Source organism: Carassius auratus, chromosome 36, assembly GCF_003368295.1.
Source record: "Carassius auratus strain Wakin chromosome 36, ASM336829v1, whole genome shotgun sequence".
In the NCBI taxonomy this organism is placed as follows: Eukaryota; Metazoa; Chordata; class Actinopteri; order Cypriniformes; family Cyprinidae; genus Carassius; species Carassius auratus.
In genome coordinates, this window is record NC_039278.1 from 18,371,755 (window position 1) to 18,398,605 (window position 26,851).

Here is a 26,851-nt window from a genome sequence, read left to right on the forward strand (position 1 = left end):
CATTAATGCTTGAGAAATTCACTTACGTAGATGATATTCAAAATCATCAACTTTGTGTGCATTGATGATACTTTAAATAACGTGGATTGCTGAGAAGTCTGTAATTATTTTTTTGGAGCAATTAGACTTTTGTAAGTCAATTTATGTGTATTTTGCATATTTATTATCTATATAAATACACACATGCATTTATACAGTATATTTCAGAAAATTTAAATTGTTGTATGTTAAATAAAACAATTTATAAAACAAGTTATATTAATATTTAGATGTAAAAACATTAAATATATAAACTGTATGTATGTGTATTTTTATATACATAATATATACATAATAAATATACACATATATTATATATATATATCCTATTATTATTTCCTTGTCTTAATGTTGTTCCAAACCTGTATGTTGTTATTTATTTATTTTTTTTGTAGAACACAAAAATTAAAAAGGAGAAGAAACAACCAAATCCATATAACCAAAATCCTGAAGAAAATCCAGTTGAGAACCTCACTGTTGACTGTTAAGGGATAAAAAGTTTAGTTAAACTATATTACACAGTTCTTCCATGGCATGTTTTTGATCTGGGTCATCTTAAGTCATTTAAAGTCTTTGCATTTCATTTTTTAGTCTAAGTGGGTTTTGATAAATAATAAAGATAAAAGGTCGAGAAGGAGCAGAGAGCAATCTGATAATAAAAAAAAAGACAAGTTAAAAAGCAATACATGACACAAGAACTGCTTGTCATGTAATAATCGGACATATGCTTTTTAAAATGGACCACATAGTGTGTGTTCACTGAAAAAAAATGTGCATAAACAATTTTCACTCAGAAATTGCTAGTAAATTGAACAAACAGTTACAAAGAAATGACAAGTAAGAGCTCAATTTAAATGTGTGATTTTGCAGTAGAAAACTTTAATTGTATTTTCATTATTATTATTATTATTATTATTATTATTATTACAGTTTGATTTATTTATTAGATGCACATTAACTTTCCAGGTTCTAAAAATGTGAGAAATATTTTGTATTTTTTTATTAAGCAAATTTTTCGTAGCATTATAAAAGCAAAAAAAGTCATTTTGAAAAATGGTAAATATGTGTGACTTGATGTTTTCCCTACTGCGATTTTTCCACCGCCTCTACGCTTTTCCTGGCCAATTATTATTCTGAAACAAATCTAGTAGTCCATCAGGTGCCAAATGACCGAAATGTGAACCCGATTCATTAATGATACTGCATCTAAGATTAAGTAACTGCTTATAGATTTTATAATAAGTGGGCAACAGTGAACGCTTTGCTTTGTGCAAGCTGACTCCCGAGAGCACTGCAGTATCAATGCTGTTCAAGCCAATTAATTCAAGCGAAATCTCTGAGAATTTATGGACTAGGATGACTTCATCATTGCTTATAATTACTTTCATAGCCCTTGGGTTCCTTCTAAATGAGCTAAAAGCAGAGAAAATAAAGTATTGCGTGTCAGCCGGGGACACAGAAAAGATGTACTGTCTTACACGGCTAAGCCGAACAGGTCCTTACAGCGAAGTAGCTGTAAAGTGTTAATGCGAACTTGCGCTGCCCCTGTCAAAACAAAACTGGAGGTAATCAGTAATAATCAGTCCAATATTATGAACAACACTTCACTGAGGTGTTTAATGTATGCTGCCGACTCGATGGATCGTGTCAGTCACCTCTTAGCTGAATCTAACATATGTTAGCAGCCATGCTAACACTAGATTTATTGGTTTCTCACCCGAGGCTTGGTTCCTGAGATTCCCAAAATGCTGTAGAAGAACAGATTTGATTTAAAGACTCCCTTTTTAATTCATGAAGTGAAAAAAAAAACTAAACAAAACACATTGCCCCCAAGATAACAAAGGACATAGACCAAGGAAGGCTGTTTTCCTGCAAATTGAATGTCGTTTCTTTTAACACAGTTGTCCTCTTCGACAAACTTTTGGCTTCTGGCTACAAAAAGACAATACAAACAAGATTACAAAAAGGAGCCGGCATTACAAAGTCTTGCTTTGAATCCTCTGAGGTTGACACAGAACCTTTCCCAGCTTGCCCCAAGGTTCAGACGACACATCGACAGCAAAACAAAGCTTGTGGGTTAATCATTTCATCGAGCAGATGTTAACTTTCGTGCTCTGGGTTTTATATAACCATTTTTTTTTAATCTTGCGAATCCCGGTAGTGTAATTACAGCGGTAAAACCGTTTCCTCATTAGCATAGTTATGCAATCTGAACTAATGAACTGTGCTGGAATCACATTGAAAGTGAGAGTGTATATGCACTTCAGATGTGCTTCTAGTTTTGTATGATATTTTAGATGCTGATGTATTCTTGCAGAAAGTGACTGAATTCTTTGCAGGTATTCTCAGTTCACTCAACAAAGAAATGCTCTCATTAATAACAGGTTGTTGTGACTACATCTGTCAAGCATTAAACTACAATATATATCTCTCTCACTTAAAAAAAAAAAAAAAAAAAAAAAAAAAAAAAAAAAAAAAAACCGAGGCAGTAGCCTTCATAAAGGTAAACCTTTGTATCTTATAAACCCCTAAACCTTAGGCATATTAGTACCTAAAGTGTAAATATCTTTATCTTAATGGTACATATTAGTATACGTACTTACCATCCCAGTTTGTACCAAAAGTGTACCACATCATGTTATAACTATGCTTAGGGATGCACAATATATCGGTATCAATTTCTCTGTGGATATTAGATATATAACAGCCAAATTAGATATTTTAACATGCATGCTCATTTCATACATTTTACATTAAGATCATTTAATTCTTCCTCAATATTTTTAAGTTAATCTTTAAAAACGTTAATTAACCGCCAATACTACAACTAATAAATGACTAATAATACATCTAATCTTTAGCACATTTCTAAAATATTTTTTATTCTATATTGTAGTGCTGTGATTCATAAATTCACTTGTAAAAATGACCAGTTTCAGTTTTTATTTTCAATTTATTGAAACAAAATAGAATAGAATAAAATCTTTGACAGCTTATTGTTTATTTAAAGTGACAAATAATTATTATTTTATATATTATATATATATTTTTTGTAACTTTTAAATGATACATATGTTATTAGTATATAAAATACAATTAAAATATAATAAAATAAAATATTTAATACAATTTTATATACAAATTTTAAATGCATTTTTTAAAATATATTTTCATTTTTTATATTTAATAGATTTTTAATATCTATCTATCTATCTATCTATCTATCTATCTATCTATCTATCTATCTATCTATCTATCTATCTATCTATCTATCTATTTTTTCTTTTTTTTTTTTGGAAAGCTGACAAATTAACCAAGAACATGATATTTTTGAGTGAACTATCTCTTTAACAATTAATTCCTGTTATGGGCACATGAAAAGAAGGAACAATTATGCTGAGGATATTCAGGGATACATATAGAAATGTTGATACTGCTGAATATTCCTGCAGCGCTGGAGGTTTCCTATGAATAGTTATTTCATGTGGTGTATATTTGCATGCATGAATATTGTGAATCTGTTTGTCTTAACTTTCGTGACCTCCTGTGCTGATTTTCTGCAATCCATCTTCAATATCAGCTCCTCGGGAATCGTTAAACACGACTCCAAAGGATTCCACACTACGAAAATCTCCTGTCAGTTCATGGTACGTCCCTGAGCAAGAACCAAATTTCCATTATTGAAAGCCTCTCTCTGGGCATGTCAGAGTCCAGTCGATACAGGCGTAGGGAAAAGCAGTGGCCTGTCATTGTCTGCTGTGCTTCTGACAGTCCTTGACACTCAAATGGACGACCCTCGTCTGGAATAAAGACCTGTGGCACTGGCAGCATTGGTGTGTCACTGTCTGGCTCCCAGATCAGCCGGGTGTCCGGTCCTGTCAGTGATCTGGTGCTGGGGATAAGAACACACAGGCAGACAAACCATCACTATCTATGAGATGTGCCTGCTGCCTGCACCCCAGACACTGTCACGGTGAGTTTGCCAAGCAGCTTTAACACAGGACACAGGTTGTACAACAACTGAGGCCAATGAGGTGGATAATGAACAATAGTTTTATTTTAGAGTCAACATAAACAGTGTTTACAAGTCACTTTACTTCTGAATTCTGATGCACTTTGGCCCCAGAAAGTATTGGACACATTTGGATGCTTAATAAATCTAATTAATTTTATTAGATTACTAAATGTCTATATATTGAAGTTTGTCATAACTCTAGCATTCCTTATTTGCATGTTGTAATCTAATATCTCATAAATACATAATGTACAGTAAAAAGTTTTATATATATAAATATATATATATATATATATATATATATATATATATATATATATATATATATATATATATATATATATATATATATAAAGAAAAAAATGAGTTCCTTTTTCTCTATGGTCCAAATACAGTATTTCCAAGTGAAACACAATAATCAAATGAAAAAATAAATAAAAAGGGCCACTACATTTATACTGTAGATAACTTTTTTCTGTATTTAATTTTTCTCTATGGTCCAAATACTGTTTTATTCCCCCTCTCCTCAAGTGACATATACGTAGAATAGAACAGAAACAGAATATTCAACAACAAAAAATTTAAAAGTGGCCATAAGAGGTTAAAAGTGGCCATGAGAAGACACTTGATAAGAGGGATTGTTGACGCAAGAAATAAAATTGTTACAGAGTCGAGAAAGTTGGTACAATTGTTATTTCTTTATTTTATTTTTTTACTTTGAAATGGCATACACAGGTGACACAAATTCAATAAGACCAGGAATGTATATCAAGACTAATTTCATGTCAACTTAATTTGGTTATTTTTTGGGGGGGTTTTGACCTCTTGTGTCCCAAACATAGTAACACAGTTGGGCATATCATTATTTCCCTTCCTTCTCCAGCCTTTGGCTTGTCCTGTAATGTATGTCACCTATTCAAATTTCCAGTCCACGCATGGCATGTTTGTGCTCTCTCTGAGGTTTTGTTCTCGTTCTCTTACAGTAGTGGAAGCCGTCGGACTCCTATCTTCAGCACTAGAGCTGGGAACAGAGATAAGCTGCTCTAAACGCAGAGAGAGATAGTCAGAGCTGCTTGCTGTTGAGAAAGATTGGGGACACCCATCCTCAAAGCTTTCATTTGTCCATTACGCTCGACCAGGGCCCCTTTCTCCCACTTCCAATCTTAACATGAGAGAAAAGTTTTGATTATAGCTGCCTAGGGGTTTTCTTTGTTTTTGTTTTCACATCGTGGGAAAAATGGGAAGAAAGGTCCTAATAAATGCAACTCGGCTGCTTTAATTATTCCAGAACATTTGGTAGAGAATTCATAAAGTGCCTTGGTCTTTTCCTTTTCAGGGTTTTGGTGCTGCGAACAATGAAAACAGCAATTTCTGTTTAATTGTTTTCCTGCACGACACAAGTGGTGAAGCATATTCATTAGCGATCCACATTCATTATATCCACACAAATGTAATTTTACTGAACAGATATTCAGAAATGGTCAATTTTATGCATTTCAACCTTGAATAATATGACCTGCATAATTGTCTCATGCTGCATTAGAAATCACAAGATGATGATATTGATGCTTTTTTAACTTTCACACCTGGTGCTTCACAATTACTCAACATGAGTGCTGCGTCTAAGCGTTATTCTCTCCAACAGACTGTAATATAATGTTTCGTCTCCACTCCAGCTTATGGGCCAGCAACAGCTGGTGATATCACCTTGCCCCATCTGCCGAATGATGCTGGCTATCACCGTCCCTGCACATAAGACCTCGGGCATTATTCTGTCTTCTTCTGTTTATGTACATAACGGTGTTTATGAGTGCTTGGCACTATCTCAGATCAACAGTTTGAGGCTGCTTCCCCACCTAAATTAATTTAGCAAAGATGTTTGTCTGCATCCGTCCCTCTTGAATATAATGCTTAAGCTTCTTCAGCTCCTGAAAGTTACAGGTGATCTTGCTGGAATCAATTAACTATTTCTTTAACACTTCCTTTTGCCAAGTAACTAAAATGATATTGGTTCAGGCACCATTGTGCTAAAGATTGTTTAATTATGGTCATGAGACATATTTTTTGTCTTGTCTTCAGGACTGACAGAATCAAAGAAACATACAAACTAGCATATTTGTCAGTTATTTCATTGATGAGATTAACTCTGCGTGAAACCTCTCTCCCGTGATTTGAGCCTACAACTCTTAGGTCCAATAAGCCACAATAACTGCAAGCATCCGTTAAAGAATCAACATTTTAACAACCCCAGTCTAATGAGTGATAACCATGACAATGCAAGTAATTAGAGAATGATGAGACATCAAAGACTTCCTATAAAGGCTTTCATGAGAGATTTGGAGGATGGCACTCCGGGCGCTTGAGATGGATATCACACGGATGAGTCTCGCATCTGTCTCAGCTGTGCCAGCAGACGCAAGCCGTGTTTCTGAGAATAACCCTGACAGCTCAGCCACCGAGGAGGAGCAGCCGATGCAGAAACAATGTTTCTGAACCAACTAATTGTTTTGGACTAGTGTGCATGGTAAAGTTCGAACTCGCATGCTGTCAAAGACTTGATCTGAAGAACAGAAACATAACCTGTGTTCTTTCACAGAGTTCCTCTAGCATGGCACTCCGACCTGTCCGGCATGAACATGCATGAAATCTTTCCATTTGACCCTTCAAGGCCGCGTTCCACTAGACCTGTCATATGAAAGTCTCCTCAAATATTCCCTTGTTGGAAAGGGTTGTCTTATCAGTGCAGAGGCTATTCCTCAGTTCATGGGCCATGTGACACTGTGTCTAAGGTTCTCATTTTCCTCTCGCTTAAAACAGCACAGCAGTGATGTCCCTGGTGGGTCCAGTCAAGGGAAAGCTGTCTGGTCTAAGGTCGGGATCGGTCGCTCCTTCAGACCACAACTGCCAGAACGCAATAGGGAAATGGCAACCCAGACGCGTGCCTGACTGAATACGAAATGAAGATATCTAGGAGAAAGACATACATGTCAGATATTTTGGGATGTTAAAAACAAGCCGGGCGAATTTTACCGATTGCACCAGTGTTTTAGCCAGTGATGACCGATTGGACGTGACAAGAGGTTTACTTAATGTCAAAAAATCCCTTTAGTCATTTATGCTAAAGAAATGAACTCCAAATTAAAGCTTGTTCCTGACAAGACTAAAAAAAGTGCAGCTCTCTAGAGAGAGCATGACGTACGAATGGCAGAAGTTGTGAAGAAAAGTTTGGTTCTTAACACAGAGAGAAATGACATGCTCGGCTGATTTATTAAAGTATAGACTTTGGGGCAAGAAAAAATAAATTAATAAATAAATAAAATAAGATAAATAAATAAAATCAAAATATTTTGTATGTATGTTTTGTATGTTTGAAGTAAACCTTATTGCAATGCGTCAAAGCAGTCAAAAATAACTTAAAGAGGTTGCCAGTTGCCATCTTTTATTAAACTGTGGAGCTTTGACTACTGACTTGAATGGCGATGCTTCCCGTTTATCAGTTGATGGCCTTTCATTTTTAACCAGAAATGTGCATGCCTCTTTTCTGATGTTCACTGTAGTTTCTTTGTCTTTTTCACGTGTCACTTGAAATGTGTCCACTTTGAATCATTGTTACCAATGTAGAGAAATGTCGAGGAAAAAATAAATGATCAATTGTGAGACTATATTCTGACATAAGTCGCGTACCATTCATTGCTGAACTTTCTACCATATGTTACTGGAAATTAAATTACTGGTTTATATGTCCCAATCTCAATAAAGTTTACACACACTTTTGAACCTTGAATTAGATCTTGTTTGGATCACGAGCTGTTGTGGTTTGGAAAGGACCTGTTCCAGAATTAAATCCCTGAGGCTGCTTTCACATATATTTTAATGTTCAGTGCCAAACACTGCTATTTCGAGAGTGATTTCCGCATAAATATGCGGATGTCATTCCTGAAACTTTGCAGGGTGTATGTGTCTGAAAAATGAAAGTTTCATACAAATTCTGAATTTATTATACCCATATAAAGTGTGCAAAGCGCACTCCCTTTATAACTAAAAAGCGTGACTCATCTTTGTTCATCGCAATCTAACAAAGTTCCGTTATAATCAATGAAGCTGTCTAAGATGACCAATGAATATCTTTTTTACATTGCATCTACACTTATGCTTATGCTCGCAAGTAAAGTATGGAGTACCTCAAGGCTCAGTACTAGGGCTGTTACTCTTTATACTTTATATGTTACTCTCGGGAGATATCATCAGGAAACACGGTGTTAGCTTTCTCTGTTATGCTGATTATACTCAGCTCTATATTTTTTCACGGCCCGGCAAAACATTTTTAAAACTAATTCTTTTTCAATTTGAAAAACTAATGGAATGCATTGTCAATATAAAAATGACTTTGGTACAGCCTGGAATTGAACTGCTAGTTTCGTCTGGTCAGAGAACAACTGTTTGGTAACGACAGCGCAGGAGAAGGCGGCAAATGCATAACATTACTCTCTGCACTTTTATTTATTACGTTTTTGAACTGTTCATTTTGTTTATAAAGCTTCGGTACATAATGGCACTTGTATCTGTCTTACGAATGTACTGAAAATGCTCTAAAGAACATTGAAGGCGAATGAGATGTACAGCCCCCTGCTTGCAGCGCGTCAGTCACGCTCATCAAGAAAGTGAGTGAAAAACACACACAGACACACACATTTTCATCAAATCATTTGTCATTAAAAGCAGTTCACTTCTGCGATTTGGTATGATTGCGTTCACATAAGCAGCCAACCGTACCAGAGTTCACATGAAGCGTACCACAGACCACTGTTTTTAAGTGGACTCGGGTACGGTTCGCGGGTGCGCATCCGAGTACAGAAGACAGCGTTCACATCATCCGAAAGGAACTGAACTCAATCAATCAAACATCAATCAAACCCGGGTGCGCACCAAAAGTGCTAGTGTGAAAGCACCCTAAAATAATGCAGTGAACATTAATTTAACAACATAATATATTGAGATTCAAATTAAATTCAATTAGAACATGCCTTCTTTTTCACTTCTAAAAACTGTACAGGGTATTTTACAGTAAAATTTCATGAAAAGTCCCATTAGAACTATTACAGTTTTATACTGTAAAGGGAACTTACAGTTAACCGATCAGTAGTTTTTGTACCACAGTATTTTTTACAATCTTTTGCCAAATCTGGCACACTTGTTTAATGGGAGAAAATTATTCTTTGTGAAAACACAGGTTTGAGGTACCATCACACGTACCACACATGTGGAATATAAGATTCAGTATTTTACTGCATTCTGAAAATTTGTTTATTGAAAAAATAATAGAGGATCCAATAGACAGAGAAATTGTTGACAGAAGTGTTCTTTGCTGAAGAGTGTTCTCATTTTTTAATAACTAAGACGAGAGTAAACATGCATAATGGCAGTAAACTATTTTAAACATACTTTTTAAAAATACTGTTTAAAGAAAAAATTTACACTGCATCATATCATGTTTCCCATATTCATTGTGGGGTCCAACATAATTAGCATGCTTAAAAGCTAGCCAATCAAAAAAGTCCCGTCCTTTTCCCCCCCATAAGGCCTGCCCAACTTTTGTGTCAGGAGGAGCTCAATCACCAAAATTGGAACCTGAAAGCATTTTTTTCTTCTAGTTGCCATGGCAGCATCAGAGCCAAAACCTTTCTGTTTTCAGCTGACATGAAAATCAATGTGAAAAGTTGCTTCTCTCACACTTTCTCACCTGACAGTGCATCATATCATGGCCTCCATAAATAGTTCTTTTCATTTAGAGCTGATGGAAATCAAGGGGCAAAGAAAGAACAGTGCCAACTCCTAAATCCAACACTGCAGATATCCAATCTCCAGCCTTGAGTATTTATCACCGCAAATACCTACATGAAGTGATTTTAACAAATAGCTTTCAACCAAATTATCCGTGCCAGCAAGGTAAAATCCCAGTGTACTACATCACGGATTCCCCTTTACTCCAACTCAGCCACTTTTACCCCTTTATTCACCTCGTGCACTCATCTTTATATATAAATGTCCCTTCCCTCTCTGGCTTTTATATATTTCCCCATCTTTTCCCCACGTTAATAGCCTTTAACATAGTACAGTATTGCCCTGGTAACAAAGAGAAGCTTCCTCAAGCCATTAATCACGATGACAAGTCCTTTGTTGTCAGTTAGCAGCTGTGTGTGGAGGAACATTACTCTTCTATTCTGGCCCGCGGTGCCTAGTCGGCCCGCTCTGCTCCTCTTTTCATGAGGAATCGGAAACTGGAGGGTCCAACCCCTGCTCGCTTATCAGCTGCTAATTGAACTCCCAGCTGTTAAGAAAATGGTCCCTGTGTGTATTTTCAGACGAGTTTTGGCAGATATTGCAGCCTGGAGTGAACTTCGGGAATGTCTGCCAGCCACGCTAGTTTCTAAAGGTTAATAATTTGTTTTTGATGAAGGATGATGGCAAACTTTGAGTCGTGTGAAACAGTATTTTAAATGACCGGCCCTCTGAGAATTCCCTGCGTGTCAACATCTCAACTTCGCTTTTGGCTCTGGGGCTGTTTAAGCAAACCTTTTCACAGCGATAATTATAGCTGTAGGCACTCCGAAACGCTGTGAAACTAAGTATTTACTCGCCTGTTAGCCGGTGACTTTATTTGAGGTTGCATACATTGCAATATTTAATGGCCATTTTTTTTTTTTTTAATCTAGGATGCCTAATGTATATCCTACAGAACTCCATGTGGTGAAACATCTGTGGCATATTGCATTAAACTACTAAAAAGACAGCATGTTGAACAAAATCTTTTTATTTCATAAATTATATTAATATTAAAAATTACTGTAAAAAAAGTAAGATAAGTATGATAAAAAAATATTTGAATTCATCGAGGAGGCATTATACTGATGAAAAGTGACATTTATCATGTTAAAAAAGATATATATTTAAAATAAATGCTGCACAACTGTTTCCAATGATCAATGATTCAGTGATAATGATTCAGTGATAATAAGAAATGTTTCTGAACCCATTTGGTGTTTGGTATTTTCTGTTTTATTAGGACGGGAAGTGAAGTGGGACAAGGTGGGACTCGAACTCGGGACATCTGAAGCGAGTGTAATATGGTAAAAATAAGACATTTTGGTGGTGCAATGTATTTACTTATATATTGCATTGGGACAATTATTTAATAAAAATAATAATAATAATAATAAAAAAATCTAAATATACTTATCCACCTTATTTTCAAAGAGTGGGCGTGGCCATTGGTAAATTTAGTAGGTCTGGCTTCCGGTGTCACCTGCTTCCAGCTATTAAGCTGTATAAAACTGCTCATTTTGCTGCTTGATAATGCAAACTGGTGTGTCTTACCATATTATTTTAATGTATTATCTGGTTTGTAATCACTGGTTTGTTTTGCAAACAGTATTACCATTTACTGCACTTTGTTATTCTTCTCATTTTTTCCCTACGGCGGCTAATGAACCGGAAGTCTCACACATTCACAGAAAGCAGCGTACTTCAAATAAGATGGATATGACCGGTCAAAAATATTTTTGAATAGTAATTTTTCTAAATTTATCCCCCATTGGCAGGGTGTTCATTTCGGGCTCTAGCTGTGGACAGTGATGGGAATAACGGCGTTATAAATAACGGCGTTACTAACGGCATTACTTTTTCCAGTAACGAGTAATCTAATTGATTACTCTTCTCATCTTAATAACGCCGTTACCGTTACTGCCAAAAAATGCGGCGCGTTACTATAACTGATGATGAAGCTGTTTTTTTTTTTTCATCAGACCAACTAGATCTCTGAGCGAGAGGCAAATACTTTTTTTTACTGTTCTTCCTTGGTTAGTGGGCAGAGCACGAGACAAGCGCATAAATGCTGACGATTGGCTGAGGTAGAGTAAAATTTCATTGTAAGCCAATCAGAGGTAGAGTTGGGCGGGTTTTCGAAAGCACGCATAGTAATTCGGCTCTTTTGACTCAGCTCACTGAAAAGAGCCGGCTCTTTGGCTCACAAACGGCTCTTTAAATGACTTTGACTATAATATTTCAATTTTTATTACATAATTATTTAATTTCTATAGGCTAAATTTGAAAAAATAGAGTTGGCTCTTCAGATATGCGAGCCAGCTCCCGAAGTTCAACTAAAAAGCCGGCTCTTAGAGTCGGCTCATTCGCGAATCGCGAACGACTCATCAAAAGCTCATTCGCGAACGAGTCGATCCATCATCACTAACGCTCATTCGCGAACGACCCATCATCGGACAGGACAGGACACACAACGAACAACACAAGCCAGTCAGTCAACCAGAGACAGGTATGGCGACGAGCCCAAATAATCCAAAAGTAGCCTTCTCTAAATGGAAGTATATACATTACTTTTTCCTTCAAGAAATTAAAGAAACAATAAAAGGAAAAATATCAAAAGTTCCCAAAAATCTATCGTGTTATTTGCATTGATCCACTATATAAACATAAGATCTACATACATGCCATTTGATTGGAGGCTAGTCTCACTTTGTCCCACAGCAACTTTTTTTTTTAGATGTGTGTACAATGTTTCATGTTTCTGTTAATAATGTATTGTATTAAGTGTCCATTTCATTATAATATTCAGATTTATCATAAATAATTGAACATGCACATGTATTTTAAGTTCCTTTAAAGAGGGGTAGAGGTGGGGTCACGTTTGAGCATTTAAAATTTAATTTTACTTGAAAGTAACGCAATAGTTACTTTCTTAAGTAACTAGTTACTTTAAAAATTTGTAACTGAGTTACTAATTTAGTTACTTTTTGGAAGAAGTAACTAGTAACTGTAACTAATTACTTTTTAAAAGTAACTTGCCCAACACTGGCTGTGGACGACCACCTCACAGTTTTGTAAAAAGCAAAAGCAAATCAAATTCTAGCTAGTTTGCAGTGAACTCCAATTGACCACTGAGTGTTTTGCTTCCCAAAAGTAGTGCGCTCTAATTGGCCATGACATGTGGTTGGCGCTCCAGGTTTTCACCCAGGTTTTCTATCATAAAGACATGAAAAACAATCTGCAATGCGCAACAAAGCAACAAAACCAGCACGGCTATGTATAAACATGACTCACATTGCTGTGGTTTTCATCCTAACCGCTGTTGTTGTGTAGATTAGGTCTGTGAGAATCACCGTGCGGTATTAGCCCGCTACGCGCTAACTGCTGTCCTACTGCCAAAAGCCTGGAGTCAGTGCCTGTCTCTGGAGCTGCGTTTGGAGCCGAGCGCCTCCAGATGAACTTTATTTCACCCTGCCTCCCACAACTGCTGTGACTGCCACTAGCTCGCTTACAGGCCTCCTCTGAAAGTGACAAAAAGCTTCTGCTGTGTGGTGACGGGCCTTGTTCTGTCTCTCTCCTCGTCCACCCCCATTTCCCATTCCCACTGTTTCTCTCTCAAAATGGGATGCATAAATGTGCATGTGTGTGTTTAAGACAGTGAGAGAGAGAATGAGAGAGAGCAGGGTGTCTCTGTAAGCTCAGCAGAAATCCCTCACTAATGAAGTCCTTCCTGTCACCTATAGCGTCTGTTTACTTTGTTCTTCCTTTATTTTGCATAATATATGTGCATATAGGCTTGTTTGAGTGCGCGTTTGAGTGTGTCTCAGCTCCAGCCATATGTGACTGAGATAACAAGTTCCACAAATTAATGATGCTGTCGTAAACATATTTTTGGAGCCATGCTAAGTTTATATCATATAGTCTGCATGTTCAAGTGTCTGGCTTCCTGAATTTTGCATTATATTAGACAATATTTTTGTGAATTTTTAGACTGGTGCTTAATCCGGTTTCTGTACCTGAAGAGGAAATCCAGACGGTGCCCCTGGTGGTTAAGGACATGAATGACACCTGATGGTTTTCACCTCATGGACAATGAAACGTGAAAGAACTCATATTTTCATTCGAGGAATGACCTGAGGTATAGAAACCAAAATGCCTTGGAACACGCTAGAACACACTACCTGCAAATCACCACTTAAAACACCCTATCAACCACATAGCAATGACATGGCGACACTTTAGCAACTGCAGAACAATGCTCTAAAAACACTTAGAACACCTTTGCAACTGTATAGCAATGCCCTAATAAACATTTAGAGCAATGTTTTCATAGCAATGCTATAAAAACCATTTTGAACACCTGAGCAACTACATAACAGAGCTTAGCAACCACATACCAAGGCAACAAAAAACATTTAGCAAGCACATAGCTTGATCGTTCTGTTTTTTGCACAGGAAAACACCACTGACATTTCCGTGTAGTGAAATCTACAGCAGCTAACTACATTGGCAATAAGTGACTAATTAGCTCATCATAAAAACATCATGGGTCCCTGTCTGCTTAATTAGCTTGAAGATTCCACATAAGATCCTCTCTAGGTCTTTAGAGCATCGTAATCGATAGGAAACAAGCTGGATAATTTCACACACAGTACACTCTTGAATGGGTGAAACAATGGCTGAACTATGCTAACATGTTGATGCTTCTAATCTATGGAATAAAGGTTGAAAATGTGAGTAGATTTTGGCGATGGAAACGTGTCACTACAACGGGTGTTTTCAGAGCATTGCTAAGGAGTGTGTTCATCTAATCTGAACAATGTCTTGAGGTGTGGTAGCCATAGTATCTTGAGACCCAGGCAGACTATTTTCCTCTGTAGAGGACATTATATTTTAGTGAATTTCTCTGAGACCCTACATGCTACAGTTTTAAGTCTGGATGTCCTGTTCAGAGCACATTTTAGAGAGATCACATGTTTGGAGGTTTGATCATAAACCCTGGTCCTTGGTCTTTAAATATGACTGATATTGACAGAATGATCAAATTTAGCACTCTTAGGGGAAATACGATAATGTTTTGTAATTATCATTTAAATAGGGCTACTTTTAAAATTGTTTGATGTAAATAAACATGTAATTTTGCCCCAAAAAACACATTAATATGCAACTGATATGCAATGAATAGATACATTGTATAGAATGAGAATACCAATTTATGGACAACTTCGACCTTTTCATGTCTTTTCTTTTTCTTTTCTTTTTTGACTTTGTCCTGGCATCCTCTTCAAAGGACATAGAATAAAACATGAATAGATTTATTTATTATTAATAATATTATTTATTATTTTTTCAGAAATGTTTTTCTTCATTTGTTTCTCATGCTTTAAGCCAGGGGTCACCAAACTCAGTCCTGGAGGGCTGGTGTCCTGCAGATTGTAACTCCAGCCCTAATCAAACACACCTGAACCAGATAATCAAGGTCTTAATAGGTATACTTGCAACATCTAGACAGGTGTGTGTGTGTGTGTGTTGGGGCAAATTGGAGCTAAACTCTGCAGGACACCACCCCTCCAAGACCAAATTTGGTGACCCCTGCTCTAGCCCAGTGGTTCCCAGCACTGCACATTTTGCTTCTCTCCTTTGTCTTGACGCAACCATTTCAGGTCTTGCAGTTTCTACTTATAAGCTGAGGATCTGAATTAGGTTAGTTTGATTAAGGAGACATGGAAAACATATTATTTAAATGAATAATATCATATCCAGTTTGCTTTGCTGCCAATGTAGCTCTGTTGCACCTGTGCTAAGGCTTCTTATCACAACAGCAGCTCATCTTCATGGAGAATGTGTGCTTGTAATGCATTGGTCAAGCATTCGTGTTTAAGTTTGCTTGCTTGGGTCTAGTATATATCTGGCCTTAGAGGTTTGTTCAGTAATAATAGGCTTTAGCATGCAGAACTATTTCTTCAATGAGAGCACTATTCCCAAAAGAACTCAAAGTTTCCCAGCTAATTTTATCAGTATAACTAGTTAAAGTAAAAGTGTGATTCTGTCCTAAAAAAGCTAATTGAAACTGTCTTTCTTAACCTGGATGAATGCATATGAAGCCGGAGTGTCATCTCAGAGTTATTAATCATAATTAGGAAGCCATTTAGTGGTCATACTTCATAACAAGGCATCCTGTCTCTGCTTCTGATAAAGTGATAATTAACCCCTAATCATCTTCTCTCTCAAGGTGCATCACCTCTGATGCCGAATATGAGGAATATAAGAAAAAAAAAAAACATCGAACAACTGAAGGTAAGAGAAGCACCAGTGGCTTGATAGCAGTCTCCAAGATTATAGTTTTTGTATGTGTATATATAATTTTTCACGTCAGCCTTTTTTTTTTTTTTTTTACTCACTTTTAGCGTACTGTTAGCGGGTGTTAATTTTGGACTTTTTGCCTTGAAGTCTTGCGTTACACTGAATAATAAATTCCTAGGTGTGAGCTAAATCCATGAGGGGAACGGTGTTAGCAGACGAGCACACATGACTACTCTTAAAGTTTGTAAGGATTCTTCAGGAGCGCAGTATCACGTTCAGTAGAGCCGGGAGCTGATTTTCACAGTCTATGAGGAGGATGACCACATTAATCACTACTTTGAATTTTGAATCCTGGCACTTTCACGCAAGGCGGCTCTCCATGCCTTTGAGGGAGATAAGGCAATCTTTCACCATCTCTAATAGAATTAAAAATAGAGAGGATGAAGCGGATCGAAAGTGAGGGTGAGAGTGGGCGAGGAGTTTGATACTCTTGATTTGATCCAATCAGGCTAGTGGACCATTAATTTACAAAAACAACTGTAGCTAACAATGTATATTACTCATAAAAACAACTTTAAGTGCTTAGACGGACATGCAGAAGAAGGAGTCTATGTGCAAAACAATGAGATGAAAAAATCTATTAAATAAGCGAAAATCTGAGAGATAAGCTGCTTTATGACTTTCCCCATCGACGGCTTAGTCAGAAAGAGAGACTCATTTGCTGGGAGGTTTATTCACATTTCAACAACTAAAAGTTTGTTTTATAACTAAAAAAAATTTACAGTGATGATACTCATTAATATGCATCAAAGAGAAAACTTAATAAAGCCATAGAATTCAGCTTATTTTCATTGACAGCTACTGTATGAATTAGCCTTAAGCAAACAGTTTAGATGTGATTGCAGCAGCATGTACTGTGATTCTTCAACTAGGGAAACTTTAAAGAAATACATGTTTTTTTTTTAATAATCTGGTTTTAAATGATAGAGATAAAGATAATGTTTTGTTTTGTGTCCCTTTAATTCCCTTTTCCTTATTTATAAGTGTTGAAAGGTTTAACTTCACATTCGTGACGAATCTTTTATCACCTATGAGACATAGTTTGGAGAAGTTTTGTTTTTCAAGATACTCAAAAATGTAAGTATCGCCCATTAGCGAGAAACAAAGACTGGCTTATGATTCATTTCTGACGGAATAAGCAAAGTCTTCTCGCTATGGTTCCAGAGCTGAAGACAACATAATAAGATCAGCGGGCGGTAACCTGTCATGACCATCTACACACTTCATGCTCGGCCTATAATGTGAGATGCTTGAGGTGTGTGATTTTTGCAGAGGGCTTAACTTTGAATGTCACATTGATCACACTTGCTGATTCGGCTGTCAGGAACGTAATTAATGTCGCTTTGGATGTTCTCAAACTGTCATCGCTGGTAAGAGCTGCAGATATTCTGCATTGGGTCTGTGACTCACAGTGTATTTTTACCTCACTCACAGCACGCTGTTTATGTTTTAAAGGGCAGTTGACAGTCATTTTAGCATTTTACTTTATACACATTAATTGCTTGATAAGCAGTTATGAGAAGTGGAGGAATGGAGGCTTGGTAAAAATAGGAATTAAAATCCCATATATATATATATATATATATATATATATATATATATATATATATATATATATATATAAAATATATAATTTATCTACTGTAGTTTAATTAGTATAGCTATAGTTTATATTAGCTATACTAATAAAACTACAGTAGATTAAATTAGTCTAAAATTAACCAATAGTGACTTCTAATCAATTCAATTTTTTAAAACATGTTTAGAGATTGTATTTTATACTATTTTTAATAATAAGAATGACTCTCATTTCACAAGATCTGATTTCCCTGTAAAATAAATAAATATTTTAAAGTTTTAGCTGGTTTAATCTGGTCTGTCAATCTGACCAGTTGACAATTGTCACGGGAAAAAAGCCCTATAAATCCAGCAAATTTGCTTGACAAGGCCAGGAGACCATTAAACCAGCAAACCATTTTCATTATACAACCCCTATTAATTTGATTTATAATGATGTGATTAATATACACTAAAAGACTGCTTCTTTTTAATGTGATGTTTTCCATATTTTGAACAAACAAGTCGGAATTTGTGTGAAATTAAAAGATTTGCTCATTTAATCAGCTCATTTACATTTTTGTTAAAGCAGTTGCCAAAAAGGTGTTTTTTCACTATCCTTCATTGTGTTTTGTGTGTCATAGCGGATTCTGGTGATTTTTGCATCCTTGTCATGGTGAGTAGAGCTGCAGGGCTTCCCAATGTGATTACCCTAAAACTGGCTGTGAATCCTGCCATGGAGAAAGTGATTTGCTGGTGTGTTTGAAGTTGGCGGCAAATTTAGGAAGCCTTTGAGTGGCTGTCTGAACTGAATTTGACCCGTTTGTTTGTTCCATCCTTCCGGTCTTTGGCGTTTGATTAAAACTTCACATTAGCCTTTGATGAGAGCAGGCTTCTCCTTTGTAGCGCACGTTCCATCTGGAGCACCGGCCACCATACAGCTGCCATCTTCATTGTGACATTCTCCCATGCCCTCTGGCCACTGTTAAAGGGATAGTTCGGCCAAAAAAAAAAAAACAGTTGTCAGTGTACTAATTCTCCAAATCCATATGATTTCTTCTTTTTGAATATTGCTACTTCTTTTATTTGACTAAGAATAATTATTATTATAAAAAATTATAATGATAATTGTTAAAATACATATTATATATTATGAATATAATATTTCATATACATAAATTCTTTTATATAATCTTTTATATATTTTAATTATTTATTTATTGACTTTATTGGCAGTCATGTTTTGCAGAGGAAGCTTATATAGCATATTTTATCCCCAAATGTACTTAATGCAAAGATATAATGATAAAAAAATTATAAAATTTTAGTAAATATATTTTCATTTTTATTATATAATATGGAAGAAAGATTAAAGAATATGGCTGCTCTTTATATTTTATGTGTATATTTTTAAATAAATGTGTATACTAATATTTCTTGAAAAATGAATTATTATTTTTATACTATTACATTATATAATTCTTTATATTTATATAAATAAACAAATAGTATAAATATATAGCCTTCATTTTTTTTCTGTGCATTACATTTATTTATTTATTTAGTAAGATAACAATCATATGTTTTGCAGAGGAAGCTTCTATAACTTATGAGAAATAACACATTTTACCCCCATATTCAATTAATTTTATATCCACACATATATATATATATATATATATTTATTATTATTATTATTTTTTTTTTCAGATATATACTGAAGTACATGGCTGCTGTTTTCTGTACAATGATGTACAAAAAAGGCACAAAAGCATGCAGTGAATATATCTTATGCATGGCATTATAAGTCTAATGAAGTAATATAATATACCAATTTAATTTTGCAGTAAACTATCAATTTAAAGTTACCAAACATCCAGAAAAGTCTTTGTCTGTGAGTTTGTCTCAGTAAAAAAGAGCAAAGCGATGATGTAATAGCAACAAGAGAACAACAAGTCCTGCCAATAGCAGATGACGTCAGACAACAATGCATGCCATGATGTGTTAACACAGAACAGCATTTTGTTAATACCAATACCATTTTTTCATAAAATAAATTAATCTTATCCACATTCTAGGCACGAGCATGATTCATTGCAATACTGACTACATTTATTATGTTTTCTCCATAAATTGGTGAATCCATTAGACTACACAAGCAGGTTTATATATAGCAGTCACTCTGCGTCCAGGACCCGTGTAGTGACCCGCACCATCTGCTGCCACACAGTGCCACAAAATGGCAGGCCGCAGGGTACCCAAGCAGGTAATTCAAGGCTGACGTGTGCAAACCGCGCTGCCTGAGCGTCCGTCAAGTGCACATGCACGTCAGTTCCCCAGCAGTGCTTCTCATGCTGCAGTATGTAGGGGTTGATTAAACACTTGGAGGCTGGTTAGTGCAGGCACATCAGGATGAGAGCGGACGGTTGGGTGCTTGAGGGATACGGCCAAAGAAAAGTTCATTGTAGTAGGTCAATGTTGCTAAAGTTGTCTACAACATTCCTGTGTGATATTTTTTATTCCAAAAATGAAAAAATGTAAATAAGAAATTAGATTCTCATTGAAGAAATCTCATAGATTTTTTTTCTATTTAACACCTCACTGTAAAAAACATGCTGCCTTAAATTTTTAAGTACAATCAACTTAACTGTGAATGTCATTTAAACTTAAATTACATCATACTGAGTTAAAAACACGAGTTCTTTAAAAGTTGAAAGTTGAACTTATTTGAATATATATATGAAAATATATTTTTTCTTTTTTTTCGTGTGTGTAAAATATGACCTGGACATTCTTTTTTTTTTTTTTTTTTAGAGATTACATCCGTATGTTCTGGAAAACGTCAATAGCCTTGTGAGGAAAGAGAGAAATTTGGGAGAGATGTTGTGGTGAAGGTTTCAGGCCCGTATGATCCGTCGATGTGTGATCCCTTCCACTATCTCAGTTCTCCTCAGCTCCTCTTCACAGAAGCACACAGTGTTTCTTCCACAGAGCGAACTGTCGCGTTTAATTTTGATCAATCCTTAATGATGTCCCACTGACAGTTTTTAGAAAACAAAGAGCTGCAATCAGTGAGAAATGAAATACTCTTGATTTTAATGACAGGATTTGCTTTTGAGCAGAGAGACATATGGTTTAAACTGATTACAAGTTATATTGCATCATCGCTTGTTCTCTCTCTCCCGCTCTCTCTCTCTTTTTCTGAGAATACCTGTCATATATGCTTTCTTTATGTTCAGTCATTGAAATGGAACAAAATGGCTTTGGTTTTTGTTTTTCTTTGAATTAAAATCAGTCAGAACCTGAAATAATTATAAACCAGCATATGTGGAGATTTGAGCACATCTGTATTTTTGATTAAAAATAAAATTGTTTCATTAATTTCAGCAAAGTTGCTGAGAACTCAGAAATCATGCAGGAGATATTTAACGTCAATGACCGCTCATCAAAGCAATAATAGTGTAGAAACATATATATTTATCAAACAACCATTGAACACGTCCATAATGCAGGAAGCGCTAAAGCAGCTTTGATGTTGAAATGTAATCATGGGCTTTAATCATTTGATTGTTCACGTGGCGTGTCTGAGTATTTAGGTAGCATCATTTGTGTGGGTGTTGCTCCACGTCTGGTGTAAAGCTCAGATGCCGGGCTCCTCTCATCTCCTGAGGATTAGGAACTAAAGAGCTAAAGAAGCCTCTGCTGGTAAAACCTTAACGCTAGTGCGTCTAAAAGCACACTGCTGAGGAAATGAATTCATTTTAATCTGAACACTATCTGGATATTCTAGTGCTAAATGCATAAAGGAATGTAATAGAATAGAATATGAAATCAAGCCGTATGATTTAGTCACCCATCCTTAAAATGTTCTGCTCTATTTTGCGCACTGCAGAGACACAATAGAAGTTCTTGGCCCTAAAATAGGAAAATATATGTATAGAGGAAAGAGCCTTAAACACTGTAAAAAGTATTGTTCCCTGCATTTTGGCCTGGGAGATAGTGTGTTATGTAATAATGTTGTTTTCTTTTTTTTTTTCCCTTTGTCATAATACATAGTTTTAAATGAACATACTGTATAATACTGTACAAAAGTTTGAGGTTGGTTAGATTTATGATCTCTTATGTCTCTTATGTTCACCGAGGCTGCATTTATTTGATCTAAAACAGTAATATTGTTTAAAATAACTGTTCTATTTGAATACATTTAAAAAATATCATTTATTTTCTGTTATGTAAAGCTAATTAATTAAATATGTAAAGCTGAATTTTCAGTATGATTACTCCAGTCTTCAGTGTTACAGGATTCTTCAGAAACCATGCTAATATGCTGATTATCCAAAGCGACTTACAGTGCATTCAGGCTATCAATTTTTACCTATCATGTGTTCCCAGGGAATCGAACCCCCAACCTTGTGCTAGCTTGCTTGCTAACACAACGCTCTACCAGTTGAGCTACAGGAACACTATATATATATATATATAACACTATATATATATATATAACACTATATATATATATATATATATATATATATATATATATATATATATATATATATATATAACACTATATATATATATATATATATATATAACACTATATATATATATATATATAACACTATATATATATATATATATATATATATTTGGTAAATAACTATCTGACCAGTGCCGCTTATTGCACATTTACAGATGCTACCATCTAGTTTAAAGTTGATGTTTCACATTCTCAGAAATTTGTTTCTTGTTGCCAAGCAACGTGACACTTTTATAAAATTTCTGGGAAGGTTTAATGTCTGCCAGGCATAGATCATTGAAGTCTGATCACTAAAAATGAACAGCAAAACACACCTGTAGCACAAATGTTGTGGTATGAGTTACACGTTGAAGTTTAATACTTGGAGTCAGATGTTTGTTCAAATCATTAAAGGAACAATTCAGCCAAAAAAATGAATATTTACGCCATCAGAGATGTATATTTGGAGAAATGTAGCATTACATCACTTGTTCACTGATGGATCCTCTGTAGTGAATGGGTGCCGTCTATGTATCATAACTTTGAACGCTCCTCTGGTTTCAGTTGTGTTTTTGTTTATTTTGGTGACGTATAAATAAAGTCTTCCCATCTGCCTGCACTTGAGTCTTCGCCTCTTGCGATCTGTGACACTACATCCTTAATAACAGTGGATGAAAAGTTTAGAGCCCTACTGATGATTAAGTTTAGAGTGTGTCCACCTTTGTGTGTGGGTCCATGTACATGCTGAATCGACAGGTAAAAAAAAAGCCTCAAGTCCAAATATTCATTTATTACCAATTAACTGTTTGACAAACACTTCCTGCTTCGAGATCTGAATTTAAAAAAAATCTCAAAGATGCTCCGAAGTCCCGATCTGAATCAACGGAGTCGTGAACAGGCTCCGAAGTGCCGATCTGAATCAACGGAGTCGCGAACATGCTCCGAAGTTCCGATCTGAATCAACCGAGTCGCGAACATGCTCCGAAGTCCCGATCTGAATCAACCGAGTGGCGAACATGCTCCGAAGTGCCGATCTGAATCAACCGAGTCGCGAACATGCTCCGAAGTTTCCGATCTGAATCAACCGAGTCGCGAACATGCTCCGAAGTGCCGATCTGAAACAACCGAGTCGCGAACAGGCTCCGAAGTCCTGATCTGAATCAACCGAGTCGCGAACAGGCTCCGAAGTCCTGATCTGAATCAACCGAGTCGGGAACATGCTCCGAAGTGCCGATCTGAATCAACCGAGTCGCGAACAGGCTCCGAAGTCCTGATCTGAATCAACCGAGTCGCGAACAGGCTCCGAAGTGCCGATCTGAATCAACCGAGTCGCGAACAGGCTCCGAAGTCCCGATCTGAATCAACCTAGTCGCGAACAGGCTTCAAGGTCGCGATCTGAATCAACCGAGTCGCGAACATGCTCCGAAGTGCCGATCTGAAACAACCGAGTCGCGAACAGGCTCCGAAGTCCTGATCTGAATCAACCGAGTCGCGAACAGGCTCCGAAGTCCTGATCTGAATCAACCGAGTCGGGAACATGCTCCGAAGTGCCGATCTGAATCAACCGAGTCGCGAACAGGCTCCGAAGTCCTGATCTGAATCAACCGAGTCGCGAACAGGCTCCGAAGTGCCGATCTGAATCAACCGAGTCGCGAACATGCTCCGAAGTGCCGATCTGAATCAACCGAGTGGCGAACAGGCTCCGAAGTGCCGATCTGAATCAACCGAGTCGCGAACAGGCTCCGAAGTGCCGATCTGAATCAACCGAGTCGCGAACAGGCTCCGAAGTCCCGATCTGAATCAACCGAGTCGCGAACAGGCTCCGAAGTCCTGATCTGAATCAACCGAGTCGCGAACAGGCTCCGAAGTCCTGATCTGAATCAACCGAGTCGGGAACATGCTCCGAAGTGCCGATCTGAATCAACCGAGTCGCGAACAGGCTCCGAAGTCCTGATCTGAATCAACCGAGTCGCGAACAGGCTCCGAAGTGCCGATCTGAATCAACCGAGTCGCGAACATGCTCCGAAGTGCCGATCTGAATCAACCGAGTGGCGAACAGGCTCCGAAGTGCCGATCTGAATCAACCGAGTCGCGAACAGGCTCCGAAGTGCCGATCTGAATCAACCGAGTCGCGAACAGGCTCCGAAGTGCCGATCTGAATCAACCGAGTCGCGAACAGGCTCCGAAGTCCCGATCTGAATCAACCGAGTCGCGAACAGGCTCCGAAGTCCCGATCTGAATCAACCTAGTCGCGAACAGGCTTCAAGGTCGCGATCTGAATCAACAGAGTCGCGAACAGGCTCCGAATTGCCGATCTGAAAACTTCGACCAAAGAATGTAAAAAATAATTATATTTCTCTAATAACTCAAACTCTACAACCCTATGAAAGACTCAGATCAGGTATCTAAAAATAAATCTCTATAGTAAAAGAGAAATAATAAGAGGGAGTGAAGTTTCCTACAGTTCTGCTGTGTTTGGTCCGCATGCGCGTCTGACACTCCGCGGCGCGTCTCCGCCCCTCACACGCGCGTTTACAGCGCTAAATTAATCATCTTTGCTAATTATTATACATTTACTTCATTGTCAGCTTCAAGTAGCCTACTTCATTTATTATTGTTCAATGAACTGTTTGAAACAAAAAAAAGGTTGTATTTCAGTAATAATTCTAAATTATCAAAATAAAATATATAAAATAAATAATAAAAAAATATGATTTTCAGTTACAATAATTCTAATCCTAAATTTCGACATTAATAACTTACTTTTAGCAGCATCAGATGCACGCGCTCACAAGATCTCCCAGTTCTTCTGTAGACTCGCACTAAACTGTTCATTTGAATCAGTGAATTCGCGATCCGATTTAAAAGTTTATTTTGAAAAGACTCAATTCGTTCATGATGAATCAGACACCGCTTCTGCGTGTCGGAGCACGTGATATATTATAGGGAGTAACGATATGTTTTATGAAATGTAGTGAAGTTAAAAGTATGATCTTATGCTTTGGAATGTAGTGAAGTAAAAGTAAAAGTTACTCAAAATAAAACTACTCCAGTAAAGTACAGATACTTGAAAAATGTACTTAACGAAGTAAGCTACTCCGTTTCTGTCCACCACTGCGTCAGAATGAGATTCCAATCAGCTGTTAAAAATGACGAGTTTGTGTATTGCAAACATATTTTCACAAGATGATAATTATTGGACTGAAGTGATGTGGATTAGGCTACTTGTGGATTATTTTGATGTTTTGGACTCTCATTCTGATGGCACCCATTCACTGAAAATGATCCATTGCTGAACAAGTGATGTAATGCTAAATTTCTCTAAATCTGATTCCATGAAGGAACAAACTCATCTACACCTCGGATGGCCCAAGGATGAGTATATTTTCTGCAAATGTTTATTTTTGAGTAAACTGTTGCTTTAATTTTAAGTATAATAATAACTGAGCAGTACTAGCATTTGAATAACATATAAGATCTAAATTGGGCTGGAGTTACAAACAGAGGCTCATAGACTCCTCTTCCTCACAAGAGGGACTGAACAGCGCTAGCTGTGACCAGCACAACATCTTCCCTGTGTTCTCAGCCTGAGCAGGAAAGACATTGGCAGGCGAGATGCAGACCCTAACTTTGGCTCCAAATCCCCCCAGTGTCTCTCCTTTTCTCTTCTGTTTTTCCCGCCCAGCTGCAGAGCCAGAGATGGAGCTGGACTGGTTTATGCTATCACTGCTTTACTTTAAACTTTTATTAATGACATTTGACAAACATTCTTCCATGTTATAATGCTTATTATAAAACAAATCTTTCCAGTTATGGTTAGAAGTAATTCTACTAATTACATAATATGACTCTAAGGAATACTAGATTATATAATAACCATTGTCCAGGCAACAGACTTTTAAGTTTCATATCTCTCATGTAACTCATGCACTTTCTTTTTGCATAGTTTTGTAATTGAGCTACATTTGACAGTAGATTTCATTTACTGACATTAATTAATTACATTTGTTAGTATGAAAGATACTAACTCAAAATGTATACATTCAAATCAAAATTTCTACAACATTACTTAATGTTCTGTAAACTAACACAAATTAACAATGAACAAATATATTTTTATTAACTAATATTGTTATAATGTGGACAAATATATTTTCCATGGCTAAAAGGTTTGTGTATTTCAGCAAAAAACTGAAATTGGTTATCGAAAACATGTTGATGCAGTTTTAGGCGAGGGATTCTAGCAGAAAAACAGTATTCTGTTGTGAGAAATGGAGATTTCTTTTATGGATTAAGTTGAATCAATGTCAGGAAAGCAAATAGTGACCCCAGTTTGGTCTGGGTCTGACTGAATCTGACTGAATCAGATATTGCCATGAGAAATGCTCTGAGAAGAGATGGAGCTGCACCGATATGCAGACATCATTTTATCTGCACCTGAAGCATTAAATCATAAAATCCATCAGACGATGGTGACAGAGGTGGCCTCTTGTTCATAAATAATAACACGCTGATCTGAAATTGAATGTCCTACTTTT

The 26,851-nt window shown here is 36.6% G+C and overlaps 1 long non-coding RNA gene across 1 annotated transcript; it reads left to right on the forward strand.

Moving 5' to 3' along the window:
• The first annotated feature begins 15,348 nt into the window (after nt 1-15,348).
• On the forward strand, nt 15,349-16,151 carry LOC113055725 (uncharacterized). The gene is made up of 2 exons (XR_003277570.1): nt 15,349-15,577; nt 16,107-16,151. It is a non-coding gene; the product is annotated as an uncharacterized LOC113055725 (long non-coding RNA).
• The last annotated feature ends 10,700 nt before the right edge of the window (nt 16,152-26,851 follow it).